This window comes from Tamandua tetradactyla, chromosome 10 (genome assembly GCF_023851605.1).
Source record: "Tamandua tetradactyla isolate mTamTet1 chromosome 10, mTamTet1.pri, whole genome shotgun sequence".
Taxonomy (NCBI): Eukaryota; Metazoa; Chordata; class Mammalia; order Pilosa; family Myrmecophagidae; genus Tamandua; species Tamandua tetradactyla.
The window spans coordinates 14860286-14871121 of record NC_135336.1 but is presented as its reverse complement, the minus strand read 5'-3'; the positions used below and the strand labels follow the sequence as shown (position 1 = coordinate 14871121).

At 44.5% G+C, this 10836-nt stretch overlaps 1 long non-coding RNA gene across 2 annotated transcripts; it reads left to right on the top strand.

The window, feature by feature from the left end:
* The first annotated feature begins 1399 nt into the window (after positions 1-1399).
* Positions 1400-4451, top strand: LOC143647816 (uncharacterized). Of its 2 annotated transcripts, none has more exons than XR_013158200.1 (3): positions 1400-1476; positions 3614-3829; positions 4315-4451. It is a non-coding gene; the product is annotated as an uncharacterized LOC143647816 (long non-coding RNA). The 2 variants fall into 2 exon arrangements; XR_013158199.1 differs by having other exon boundaries at positions 1432-1872.
* The last annotated feature ends 6385 nt before the right edge of the window (positions 4452-10836 follow it).

The following is a 10836-nucleotide window of genomic DNA, read 5'->3' as shown; positions in this document are numbered from 1 at the left end:
GGACCAGAAGAATCCCATCAACATAACTAACTTAGGTAAACACATCCTGCAGGCCAGGCCATAGAATGTGATATTACACGGACCCTTTCTAATCCTCGTAACAGCCCCCACAAGATTGTGGGTATCATTAACCCAGTTGTATAATGGAGAGAACAAGGGCACAAAGAGATTGAGTGTCCTGCCAAAGCCACACAGCCACCATGTGATAGAGGTGGGACTGGACCACAGCATTCCTGACTCCAAGGCACACGCTGTTAGCTACTCTGTGCACAGCCGATGGGGAAGATGCAGTGACCTCCTCCTCCCACTTCCTCTCTGAACTCTTGAATGGTTTTAGCTTCATCAGCCTCTGAGACACTCCTGGGTCTATGAGCAACAGCAGCTCAGCCATGCCTGATGCCCCAGGCCTGAATATTCCGCCTGTTCTTGGCCATTTTCTTTACCCCATATTGAGTGAATGGCTCAGCTTCCCCAGTTCTCCTAGGCTCTGGTTGGGTGGCTGGGGTGAATGGGAGCTCTTGCTCCTTGACTTCATCCAGAGAGGCCCCAACTTTACAATGCAGGTGTCCACACTCTGCAAGCAGAGTCCAATCAGCATGAGAGCAACTGAAGATGCCAGCTGCTTTCTCCTGATGCAGGATTCTGTATTTCAAAATATTCCTGGTACCTAGTAGTGAATGGAAGGGTCCTGGATCCCCCAAGCATCTGACCCAGTCCCTCCTGATGTCCTGCAGGGGTGGTGTTGTCTTGTTACCCAGCTGTCTTCACACTAGGCCTTACCCTGTACTGACCCTCTCACCGGCCCCAAGATAACGGGACATTATGCATGAGCATCTTAGTAACCATTAATCAAAAAAATTTTTGGTACCTGGGCCACTCTATGCACCAGCCATGACATGGGGTGATTTTGCAGTGTGCTCATCTTAGAGACCTGCTCAGGACCAGGTGTGCTGAGGGGGCTCAAAGATGTCCAAAGAAGAATCCCAGTTGAGAGATTCATTAAGCAGAGCGTATCAGGTGCCTATTCCTCATTTTATGGCACAAGAAGTTTTAGTAGGTATTTAGTAGAATTAGGGAATTCTATCCTAATAATCAATAATATGTATTTAGTTTCTGCAAGGTCCCAGTTTCTTTATACAGCATGTTTTTAGTTCTAATACAACCTTGAATGGGCTCTTATTGTCCCATTTTGCAGATGAGCAAACAGAGTCTCCAAGAAGTTAGGCAACTTCCCCAGGGTCACCCAATTGGTAAGTGCCTATGCTAGCATTCAAACCCAGGACTTTCTGGCTTCAAATCCTATGCATTTTCTACTGCACATGTTCATCTCAACCTGGACTACGTATACAGTACTCACCATCACCATGTCATCATAATCAACTTCACTACATTATTGTCATCATCATCTCCACCAGAAATACCGGGAGTCAGCGGGTGCTGGAAGTCTCAGAATTAAATGCGAGCCGTTTCCTTGGGGTACTGTTTTTTGGTGATTCATAAACATTAGTTTTATGTTAAAATCAACATCATCTATTAGGGAAGAGAAGACAAGACTCCTAAGATTGTTTAGGGTGAAAATAGGAAGATTCAGAACTCTCATAGGTCTCTTTTACCTGACTCCTAGTTGAGGGATCTTCCTTCTCTGTCATTTGGAGACATTTGAAAGGAAAGTGTTGAGATGCCCCAGGTGCCACCAGAGCTACACTGAGCATGTACAGCAGTGAGGGCTGCGGTTGTTCTGGATTCCTCCTTCCTGGAGATTGTCTCCAAATTAGGACAGGTTTCTGAGATGGTTTCAACACACATGGGCAAGCTCAGGACAGAAGCATGAACTTTGGCACTCCTTCAAATCTCTTTTAACCTTGTTTTCAGGTAACTTTAAAAAAAAATTTCTATCCTCTCATCCCTTAGGAAATTTTTTCATAAAATGCTGTTTTCAGGTAGCCAGGGGACTGAGCTGCACCTTTCCTGGCCTCCATGCACCTCTTCCAAGATGTATAATAAGCTGATTCTGCATGGTTAGTTCGTCAGTTAACAGGTTCCCTCCAGTTCAGTATTTCTCAAACTTGGCTGTAGCCTGGAATCACCGGTAATGGAGTGGGGGCCTAACAACACTGATGCCTGGGTTCCATCTCCAGACACTCTGATGTGCTTGGCCGGGGGTGTCGCCTACCCATGAGATTGTTAAAAGCCATCCCTGCCCCACCCTTGGCCCCCACCCCATCCTTGGCAATTCCAGTGGGCAGCAGGGCTGAGAACCACTGAGCCACTGTGTCTAGTTTCAGACCAGGGACCCGAATCCCTGACCCTTTGAAGAAGTAATTTTGAATAGATTTGAGCTGCAGAATTACCATCACATTATGCCTGCTGATTAAGAAAATCCAGAAGAAAAAAACTCCCTACCTTTTAGCCTGAGGAAAATAGGTTCACTCTTGATGGATGAACTTTAAAGAAAAAGTGTTTGATAGTTAGGACTGGAATTTCTTTCCCTTGCCTCTATGAAAGAGTTCTAAAATCATCTGAAATGAATTCGATTCTTGCAGCAGACATTGATTAAATGCAGGTATGAGGGAAGAGCAGTTTAATTGCAAGCTGGAAGGCCCATTGCTGGCTTCCCTCTTGAGCAGTTCCTATATACTTCACAGAAATTTCCGAAATAGTTTTGAATCCATTGATCCTCGCCCTTCCCACAGTTTCTGTCTTGAGCCAGGCCTCACGTCTTCCTGCTGCAGTATAACCTTCTTCTTACTTATCTCCCTGCACCAGCCATTCCCTGCTGTAACTGCTCTTCACAGCATGTCCAAAACAATCTTTCCAGAACACACAATTGATCATGTCACTCTCCTGCTTAAAAATCCTGCAGTATTTGTTTCCCTGTAATATTTGAAATGAAAGCTGGACCCCTTAGTACAGCCTATCAAGTCATTCATGGTCTAGCACCTGTCCATCTCTCTGGCTTCACCTCTAATGAGCTTTCCTTAATCCTCTACCCTTCATGCACTCCATGTCATAGACAAACAGAACGGTTGAGAGTTTCCCAAAACTGCTGTGCTCTGTCATGCTCCTGGATCATTGTTCGTAGGATTCAGTCTATCTGGAACATTCTCCCCATCTCCTTCTTCTCTTATTAAGGATGTTTTTCAAGAAACTTCTCTGATGCTGCTGCTCCAGGTTAAGTGCCCTCTCTTTGCTTCCCTACTGGCCTAGACATGGGTCTTAACCACTAATTTTATCACACTGGACCATGCTCAATATTTACTTGTCTACACTAGAATGTGGTCTCCTCAACGTCATCCCAGCACCTAACCCACAGCCTGACACATAATTTGTTTATTATGGTTTGCAACAAAAGAAGTAAAAATAATTCCTGAGGTGTGTTCATTTCTACCTGACTGCCTTCCAGCAAGATGTGCAACTGGAGTAGTTGGTTTGCACGGACATGCAAAAAAAAAATCCTTGTCCTAAGTAGCACCTGATTTCCCTTTGGGTTAATAAATTCATGGAAAAGTATTGAGCTCTTGCTGAATAACCAGCATTATGGAGCATAAACAAAGAATAAGGCCTGAACAGCTCTACTCAGCTAAACACTCCTTCCTCTTTGCTTCTGTATTAGGTGTTCCTCGGATGGACCCCTTCTCTCTTCCCAGAACTGTTATCTCCCAGGCATACAACTCTTATGCCACTTCAGTGAAAGAAGCTGGAGAGTAAGCTTCATGCTTCCCAACCCCAAACTAAGAAGACGGAGACACATCCTGAAATGTTTGCTTTGGGGCCAAAACTGAAAGCTTTCACCTCTGATACAGAGGTCTTAAGTCTTTTCTGGAATAAGGTGAGCTATAAATGAATGAGTAGATAATAAAAATATACATAAAATGAAGCAGGACAGTGGCCATAGAAGTCAGAATCTGCTAAGGAGTGTGTAGCAACTCACCTGCTAAAAAAAAAAAAAAAAGGATAAATATGTGGTGAAAGCTACTAGCACCTCTTCATTTGTTCATTCATTTATTCACCAATCTATCTTCCACCCAATGAACCAATTTGTTAAGTCTCCTATTAAATGTCAGAGGAGAATGAAGAAAGGTGGTCTGAAAGTGCCCCCCAGACAGACGCCAGCAGGTACTCGCTCAACTCACTCACCTCAGTTTCCAGCACAGAGCCTGGAGCTTTAGCAGCAGCATTAAAATTTGCTGATTGATTGAGTAAAGGCTGCTGCCTATATATTATGCAATTAACAAAGCAGGATTTATATGAAAGTTTACCTGGGAGCCCCACATTTAAATTTAAAGTACTTTTAAGGGTTTCTGTTTTCTTCAGACTTCTGAAGTAAGAAGAAACATGAGCTTGTATAACATCAGCTAGGACCTAATGATTTGACAGCCGTGAGAACTGCTATAAAAGAGAGCCTGCTTGCCAGAAGGTGTGAGTGTTCTATAACAGTCCCCAGTGCTTAGCCAAAGGCAGTTTAATTTCAATGACAAATATATGACATTTCCAATACCTGCCCCTGAGGGAGGAAAAAAGACATCATGGTGCCATAATTTTAACTGTAAAATAGGTTCCAGATTGAAATGAAGGTGCACAGCTCCTTCTGTACCTTCTCAGTCTCTCCTCGGTTGGTAAACCTCGTGCAGTGAAATCCTCTCCTAACCCTGTGAGTCCTGGTGAGTCCAGCCAAAGCTAAAGAAAGCCCTGCGTCATATCTACCTGTCTGATTTAACAAACAGATTGGGCTTTGCATTTTCCACCTAACTACAAGATGTGGAAAGACAGCGGGGGCAGACGCTGAGATGTCTCAATGACCTTGACTGGGGATCATTCCAATGCCAAGATGAGTGTCAACTATAAGACAGAATCTCAGTCATTTGTGAGCTGGGTTTTATAATAAGTGACTCAACATGAAATCTGTGGCAGGTACAATGAGCTGGCACTCCCCGTCCCTACTTAAGACTGAATCTATAGAAGCATCAGCAGAACCAAAAAGCTGAGGCAGATTCTGTGCATTTCTGCCTTTCAGCTCAAGAACGGGCAGCCCAGATGCTGGAGACTGGAAGACCTGTTTCTAGTCCTGGATCTACCACCAACTCCTTGTGTGACCTTGAACGAGTCACTTCTCTCGGGGATCCACTTTCCTCATCTGTGAAATGGAGTTGTTCTGGTCCAGAAGCTCTAACTTTGGGGTAGCTTTTGTCTACCAGAGGTCCTCAAAGATAGTGCTGGGTCTGTGATTTCAAAAGGCCTAGTGGAAATTTACATTTCCCAACAAAGGGGAGGCTTTACTAAAGTATCAGTTTACATTGCTTTTGACTGGCATGTGTCAATTCCAGTATTTTTGGGATCTTGAGCTGATTAGAAACCCCTAGCTGCAGTCATATATTTCTTTAATATATAGGGGATAAATTAATTTTACCTATAGATTTTATTTATTTAGTATGCAGAATCTTTCTGTACATGGAGCCAGGATGAAGAATATATTTTGAAATTATTTTTGGTGGTAAAAGCCTCAGGGTATTTTAGTTCCTTGGCTGCTCAAATAAATACCATGCAATGAGTTGGCTTAAACAATGGGAATTTATTAGCTCTGGTTTTGAGCCTGGGAAAATGTCCAAATCAAGGTGTCATCAAGGTGATGCTTTTTCCCTCAAGACTGGTGATCTGGGGCTGGCTGCCAGTGTCCCTTGGTCCTGGGCTCCCGTGTCACATGGCAAAGCACATGGCGGCCTCTCCTGGCCTCTCCCTTCTCTTCCAGGTTCTGTTGACCTTTAGGCTTTTTCTCTCTGTCTAACTTTCATTCTGCTCATAAAGTCTCCAGTAACAGGATTAAGAACCATCCTGATTGAGTTGGGAACACCCTAACTAAAGCAACTTCATCAAAAGCCCTACGTACAACAGATTCACACCCACTGAAATGGATTAAATTTAAGAACAAGTTTTTCTGGGGTACATACAGCTCCAAATCATCACAGGTATGAGGTGGGAGTTGGTTCATAGAACCAAATAAGATTCTAAGATGGGCTCAGGGACTCCCCTTTCCTTTCACACATGTCCTCCACAATAAACAGCAGCCACCAGTCCCTAGGGTCAGTCTGTGGGCCCACTGCAGACAAGAGCACTGGTCCCTTTGGATGCCCGGAAAGTTTGAGAAGTTGGTGATTTGGGATTCTGGTCCCTGCTTGCCCAGAGTATCTCTGGGTAAATACTGGCAAGGTACTTTCATCATTGCCTCTGTTTCCTTTTCTGCAAAATAATGCCCTTCTCTGTCTATTCTAGAGAAAATTTTTAACTGCTGGATATGCTATGGGGAGAGGCATGTGGTAGACAGAAACAGAGACCTTTGGAACCAGAATTAGAATTAATTTGAGAGTACTTACTATGCGTGTGCTTGTGCTTGCACAATCATTATCTCCTACAAGGCATAGCCCTGACCGCCTAGCCTCTGTTTGAGCCCTTTCTTTTTGGCTTGAATGATAGTGGAAAGTTGGGGTATCAGAAAAAGAACTTGCTAGGTATAGAGCCTGAAACCTGGAGAAGATTTTGAAGACCATCAACCTCTTCCTTTTGCCAGTTGAGGCCAGAGAGAGTTTAGCCTCTATATGGGATCTGATGCTCTAATTCCAGAGAGAACTAGCAGGGACCATTGGACTTGGCAGGGGTAGAAGGATGGCTCTGGGGCATTCCATTCAAACTCCTCGCAAAGCTAAAAATGGATCCTTCAGAGCCAGCGTGAGAACTCAGGGATGAATGAGATGACTAAAGTTAGGCCACTAGAATCAGGAATTAGTCTTTTGGTGTGATATTTATAGAAATTGCACATAAAACGTAACTCAGGCACCGTTATCATCCTTGCCATCATCACCATCAAACTGAGAGGTGACCATCTGCTCAACGCACTGGAATGTACAAAAACAGCTTTCACATCCATCAGCTTATTTGAACCTCATAATCACTCTGTAAAATAGGCACAGCAGGGATTCTTCTCTGTTTCCCATCCCTTTTTAGGATGAGGAAATTTAAACTCTAGGAGGAAAAGCAACTTACACAGACCACCCAGCAGTCAGCAGCAGGGGCAGGACTGGAACCCAGGCTTCCTGATTTCAGTCCCAGTTTCTTTCCTCTGCAACCTGCTGCCTCACCGAAAGCATCTTGGGAAAGGTAGGAACAGGGAAGGAACCCTTCTGAGCGAATTAGGGCTTATTTCTAAGGACATGGGAGCTCAGACCCCGTGCCCTGATGGAGGCCTGCAAATTTTTTTTGGCTCCTTTGGGATTGCTGATGGTCCTCCAAGGGAAGCAAGTGATTTTCCAGTTGGCTTGCTTTGCTGATTGCAACTGAGCTGAATCTTCAAATTGAGTTTGTCAGAAAAATTGGTGCCAATTAAATATGAGCCTGCTGCTCTTCATGGCTGATTGAGATTGAGATGCTCCAGGGAGGTGCACAGGACGGGTCTCTCCCTGTGAGGTCCAGCCCTCACGTTTTGAGTCCCAAGACTCCTTCTCTGTGATCTCAGGAGGGACCCCTCCTCATGAGCATCCCTCACTTTTCTTAGCTAAAGTTCTCTGTGTATTTTCTCCTCCTGCAGCCTCTCCTTTGCTCCTTCCTGTCTCCTTTAAATCAGCCCAGCCCCGCCTCAAAAATGTGTGCTGAGACCACCTAGAAGTCCACCTGCAAACACAGAAACTGCAGCAACAGAAGTAACCAGGCCTTCAGTGGCCTCTCATCCACACGGCTCCTGCATCTCCCTCTCTGCTTTTCCACCCACCACCCACCATCAGCAGCCTGGAGAGGCTCCACTCTCCCTAAGGTCCCCTGCGGTGCTCCCTGCAGAGGGTCTTTGCTAGCTTCTTGCTGGTGGGCACCCCTCCTACTCTGCCCCATCCCTAGACTGGGTAGGGGAGCTTCCCGCTTCTCCAGCGTAGCCTTAAGTAATTCCTTCCCATTGCCACACTTCGCACCCTAGGAAACCACTCACTCCTCTTGACTTTTAACCATTTTTCTGCCAGATACTTCCATGTATCCTTGATTGTAACTGATCTCTTTCTTTGCTAATCAAAGACCTTTGTTTTGAAAAAGACTACTCCAGCTAATTTATTTTGGTTCTGGAGCACAGATTCTGTAGACCTCTGTGTTAATCCCTCCCACTCACAGAATCATGATGTGTCAGAGTTGGAAGGGGCTTTAGGAATACTTGAGTATGTCCCATTTTACAATTGGAGACACTGTAGTCCTGATAGGAAAAGCAGTTTGCCTACAGTCACACAGTCACAAGCCTGAACTATAACCTCAGTCTTTTGTTTTTCAGCTCAGAGCCTTTCTCTATGATTCCCTTTTCCTGCTCTTTCCTCTATTTGAGTCGATCCCCAAACTCAAAACCAGGACTGGTGCTGATGCTATTGATGCCCAAGATGTTGGTAAATGAAAGCTGATGTCTTACCATGAAATGGACCGAGAACTTCTTGTTTGCTCGGTAACCACGGCTCTGTTTGTTGCCAACCTGGATTCCCAATTCTAAGAGATGCTTGGGAATATTTCAATTCTGTCCTATTATACTCCAACTTCCCTGCTGCCCCATCATTTCAGGTAGTCATTATCTCTCCCCTCTGTTATTTGCTCTAGTCCATATAATTGCCTGACCAGTCTTCCACAAACCCAGCTCTGATCATAGTTCTCCCTTCTGCTCTAAAACCTTTAGTAGCTCTCCATTACCCACTGCTGTCCTTCAGCTGGTGTCATAGCTCTCTGAACTGGCTGCAGACAACTTTCCAACCATGTGTTACCAGACAACTCCCTTCTTTAGGCGTCTTATACCCCCACCCAGCCAGCCTCTCACTGCTCCCTGCACACATCTTGAACTTCCCTGATGCATTGTGTTTCCTTAGACTATTTTCTATTGGTTTAGAATGCCCTCCTCTCCCATCCAGGCCTGAAGAAATGGTCTCAAGACCTATCACAAATGTCATCTTCCCCGTGAGGCCTTCTCAGTCATCCCATGTGAGCCTCAAAATTCTTTATGCTGTTTCTTTTGTCTCACTCACCTTACTCTGCCTTGTTTTACAGTTATTGAGATACATGTCCCATGTCTACACTGAACTATAAGTGGGAAGATATGAACCTAGCATTTTCTAATTTGCTGCAGCGCAGCACAGCAGACAGTAAGATAGTCTGTACAATAAATATTTGTTACATTTTTCACAGTGCTGTCATTACAAATGGGTCTCTGTAGCATCAAGGTTAATATGGATAATTAAGGCTAATAATTACTTCCTGAATTATTAAGGCTAATCCAATCTCTGACTGCCTGCCCTCAACAAACCAATGGCCTATCTTGGCAGCTTCCTACTCACTGGCTGACCGCTTTTCTGGAAGCTTGAGGTATTGATCCCATAGTTATAGAAAAGCACTCTGGGAGGCAAGACCTGGGAACACTTACCATCTTTCACATTTGCAGCTGGCCTGAAGGAAGGCTCTGCAAATGGGTTGCCCTGGGCATGGAGGCTCAGATTTGAGTTGGCCTAAGTTGTTGCAGATGTTAAAGTAGCAGGTGAGCATGGCATTTATTCACGTTCAGTCTTTCTGTTCTCCTGTTCTCTTTGTTCTCTGCTCTGAGAGTGCAGGAATAGTCAGCCAGGCTGCTTTGGATTCCTGTGGCACTTCCTAGAAATGAATGCTGATGATTCTCCTGATTAGACTTTAATAAAACTATATCAACCAGTTCTTTGACTACCGTGGGTATAGACTTTTGCCTTTTCTACCACAAATGGAGCGTAGGCCTGATCATCCTGGATTTTTCCATATGAGTCAATAAAGGTTCTTTAAGTTTCTACTGGGCTGGATCTTGTGGGCATATCAGGGCATGAATCCCATCCTTCCAGAGTGTTTAGCCTCAGAAGGGCAGACTGTAGGAGCAGAAAGGACTCTGGAAGGCACCCAGCCCAACCCCTTCACTGATAAAACTGAGATCTACCTGAAACAAGACATGAAACTTTCAAAGCACCCTGCAGGCCTATGCATGAATAGGGGAGATTCAGACAATCACTGTCTGCTTTGGATGCAGGCCTGAAGGGGAAGCTTCCTTCATCCAGAGCCTTTTCCCTTCTGACCTGGGAGAGTCCCAATATGCCACTGTGTGGTATGTACCCTGCACCAGTTTACCTGGCTGAATGGGACAAGGAGTGTTGAAATTCCATCCTATACTCCCACTTGCCAACCCCTGCTCAATAGCATGAGACCACAATTCCCCTTCCATGGGAAAGGACACTTTTTTCTATTTTGCATAAAGGCATTTTCTACTTGGAAAATCAAGTGCCAGCAGGGTTGCATCTATCCAAAGGGGGGCTTTTTTCTAACTGACCCACTCAGAGTGGGCATCTTTTTCTAATTTATACAAAGGTATGACATAAGTCAGTCGTGGACCAATTGACTTTTCCCCACCTCTTCAACTGCCTCCCACCTTTCCCTTGTATAAATCCTCCATTCTAACTAAACTTATTGTACAGAAGTGGATAAATAGCTCCTTTTTCCAGGTCTGAAAGCTCCTTGTACATTCTCCTCCTTCATGCATAGCACATTTACATTACACCATTTATTGACTTTCTGTGAGTTGATGAGTTGAGCACAGAGATTCTGCCTGTTGAATTCTGTTTTCCAAAATTCCAAAATTCCAAGGAATAGCCTTAAATGTGTGAATGAATATGTGAATGAATGAAACAATCAATTAATCAATGCCATATAAATTCTACCTCCTAACTCATCCCCCATCAGTATTTTGTCACCCCTTTCCCATTCTCCCACCCTCAACCCATTCTCTTGTTGATTATCTAAGTCCAGTTCTACTTTACATTT